Below are 3366 nucleotides of genomic sequence, written 5' to 3'. Positions count from 1 at the left end.
TTACCACTCACTACAAAACGACAGTGAAGTACAACTGCAGACACTATAAAGCAACCATGTAAACAACTGCGCAAAATAGCCAGCTAAGATTACTTGTAGTGACAGAATCAAATCCACACATCTGAATACTAACCTTAAATGTAAATGGGCTGTATGCCCCAATAAAAAGAGTGGCAAGCTGAATAAAGAATCAAGATCTAATGGTAGGCAGTAATCGAGACACCCACCTCAAATAAGCTCAAAATAAAGGGAAAAAGAGAAAACCTACCAAGCAAATATAAAACAGAAAAAAACAGGGGTTACAATCCTAGTTTCTGGCAAAACAGACTTTAAATCAACATAGATTTTTAAAAAAATACAAAGAAGGGCATTCCATAATAGTAAAAGTCTATATATGCACCCAACACAAAAGCATCCAGATTATAAAGCAAGTTCTTAGAGACCCTCCAAGATGTTAAGTTAAATGTTCTTCAACCGTCATTACCTTTATATTGCATTTGTTCACTATTAAGTCTCTGATGTTGAACACAGTATGAGGACTTGTTAAAGGCTTTTCCACATTTTAAACCCTTGTGGAGCTTCTTTCTAGTATGAATTCTCTGATGTCTGATGAGGTGTGAGAATGAGCTCAATGCTTTGCCACATTCTTCATATTTGCAGAGTTTCTCTCCATTGTGAAATCTCTTATGATTAGTGAGGTCTGAGAAGCACTTAAAGGTTTTGCCACATTCTTTGCATTTTTAATGTCTCTCTTCCATATCAATTCCCCTCTGGTTAATAAGGGTTGAGGAGTGGGTAAAGGCTTTGCCACATTCTTCACAGATGTTAGCTTTCTCTCCGGTATGAATTCTCTTATGTTTACTAAGGGCCAAGAACCATGTAAAAGCTTTTCCACATTCGTTACATTTGTAGGGTTTCTATCCACTATGAATTATCTTATGTTTAGTAAGGTCTGAGAACCACCTATAGGCTTTGTTACAGTCTTCACATTTGTAGGCTTTCTCTGCAGTATGAATTCTCTTATGATTAGTAATGTTTGAGAAGCACTTAAAGGCTTTGTCACAATCTTCACATTTGTAGGGTCTGTCTCCAGGATGATGTCTCCTATGTTTAATAAGGGTTGAGGAGAGGGTAAAGTTTTGCCGCATTCTTCACATTTGTAGGGTTTCTGTCCAGGATGAACTCTCTTATGTTCAGTTATGTTTGAGAAATTTGTAAAGACTGCCACATTCTTCACATTTGTAGCATCAGTCTGCAGTATGAATTCTCTTCTGTATAGTAAAATCTGAGAACAACCTACAGTCTTAGCCACATTCTTCACATTTGTAGCATTTCTCTCTGCTAAAAATTTTCTTACATTCAGTGAAGGTTGAGCACAACTCAAAAGCTTTGACATATTTATTACATTGACAGGTTTTGTTATGGGTAGTTGACAAATATTGAGGAAGGCCATTACAACTGCTTTTCTGTCCCTTGCAATTACTCACACTTTGGTAGTCATTCTTTAAATGTAAACTATTAAGGTCACAGCCTCCATATTTTACCAGAATTGCTTTTTGAAATGAATCTTTTATGTCATGCTCCAGCAATACCTTTGCAGTAAACTGAAAAAGCCAGCTGAAGAAATACAGAACAACAAAATTTCTCCCTCATTGAACTCAGGTGAATACACTTTACAAGTATATAATTATACAAAGCATATTAGGAAGGTGACAGTAAAATACCACAGGCTCTAATTCCTTTATAGACATATAAACTTAACAGAAATATACTGACAAAAATGTATTTGCAAAAAGTCTAAGAACCAGATAAACCTTTGCAGGACCCTAAGTGAGCAAAATGCCAAGAACCACATAGTAGTATATTAAAAGTGTTCCATATTTACCCACCACAGCCATTCTTTATCCTATCATGACTTTAAATGCATAGAGGCAGGTGCCTGTAATCCCAGCTACTTGGGAGGCTGAGGCAGCAGAATTGCTTGAACTTGGGAGTTAGAGGTTGCAGTGGGCCAAGATTGTGCCATTGCACTCCAGCCTTGGCAACAAGAGTGAAACTCCAACTCAAAAAAAAAAAGAAAGAGAAAAAGAAAAATAAAAAACATTCGGAATTTTTTTTTAACTAAAAAATACACAAATCCAGAGAAAACATCCAGAGAACAGGCTTGAGAGACTGTAAGAATCTCTAGCCTAAAAAATTGGTATAATATTCTCACAGACAAAAGCCACTTAATAAAGATTTTGATATGTGGCTTTTTATTATACAAATTGCAACCTAAGATTACAACATATACAAAACATAAAGAAAATATGGCTCAATCAAAGATAAAAATGAATATCCAGAAATCAATTATAAAAAAAAGATTTAAAAATTACCTGAGACATTTTGAATTAAAGTCTATACATATTTTTAAAAAATTACCCTAAAAAAACAAAGTTACCATCTCAATGATGCTCAATGAGTAAAATGGAAATAAAGAAAACAAAATGAAATAACAAAAATGAAACCAAACCATAAAATAAAAAGCACAAAAAGAAACAAAAATTGTGGAGTATAAGTACAAAAAAGAATAATATGCACTTCAACATTAGTAAAAAAATATAAGAAAATCAAGAGCTCAGCAAATTTCAACTAAGATTAACACAAAGAGATTTCTAATAAGACACAATGTAAGCAATGTATTGAAAGTCACAGAGAAGTAGAGAATGTGGAAAGCAGGAAGAAAAAAGAGATGCGTTATTTGTGTGCAAGCTTCTGCAAGGTTACCAGTAAATGTATGAACATAATTCTTTCAGGCAACAAAGGAGTAGAAAGGCATAGTTAAAACACTGAAAAAGAAAGTTTAAGCAAGAATACTATATCCAGCAAAAGTATCCTTCAAAATGAAAATAACAGTCTAACTATATCATGACCTATATCAAGATCTAACTATGTCATGTTTTCAAGAGACTCACTTCAGATCTAATAAAAAATATAGATGGAAAATGGTAGGATGAGAAATACTTTCCATGCAAGTGTTAACCAGATGAGAGAAGAAGAGGCAATAATTTATTAGCTGAAAACAGTCCTATTTCATATAATTTACTTTAAGTCAAAATTCACAAAAGAAAAAGTAGGACATTCAATTATAGTAAGAGGGTTCATTTACTGAGAACCTATAAATATATGACATTTTTCCCAAACACATAAAGCAAACATTGACAGAACTGAAGCAAAAATAGACAGCAATATAATAATGGAAGGATACATCAATATCCCACTTTTGGTAATAAATAAAGCACAATAGAATATCAATACAGGAACAAGAAACTTGAATGCACTGTACAATAATTACACCTAACAAATGTATACAGACAACAGAATACA

The 3366-nt window shown here is 33.5% G+C and overlaps 1 pseudogene; it reads right to left on the bottom strand.

Moving 5' to 3' along the window:
* Positions 1-470: 470 nt before the first annotated feature.
* LOC134758971 (zinc finger protein 736-like) lies at positions 471-2384 on the bottom strand (annotated as a pseudogene).
* Between the last annotated feature and the right edge of the window lie 982 nt (positions 2385-3366).

This window comes from Gorilla gorilla, chromosome 7 (assembly GCF_029281585.2).
Source record: "Gorilla gorilla gorilla isolate KB3781 chromosome 7, NHGRI_mGorGor1-v2.1_pri, whole genome shotgun sequence".
Taxonomy (NCBI): Eukaryota; Metazoa; Chordata; class Mammalia; order Primates; family Hominidae; genus Gorilla; species Gorilla gorilla.
This window is presented reverse-complemented; position numbering and strand designations above follow the sequence as displayed.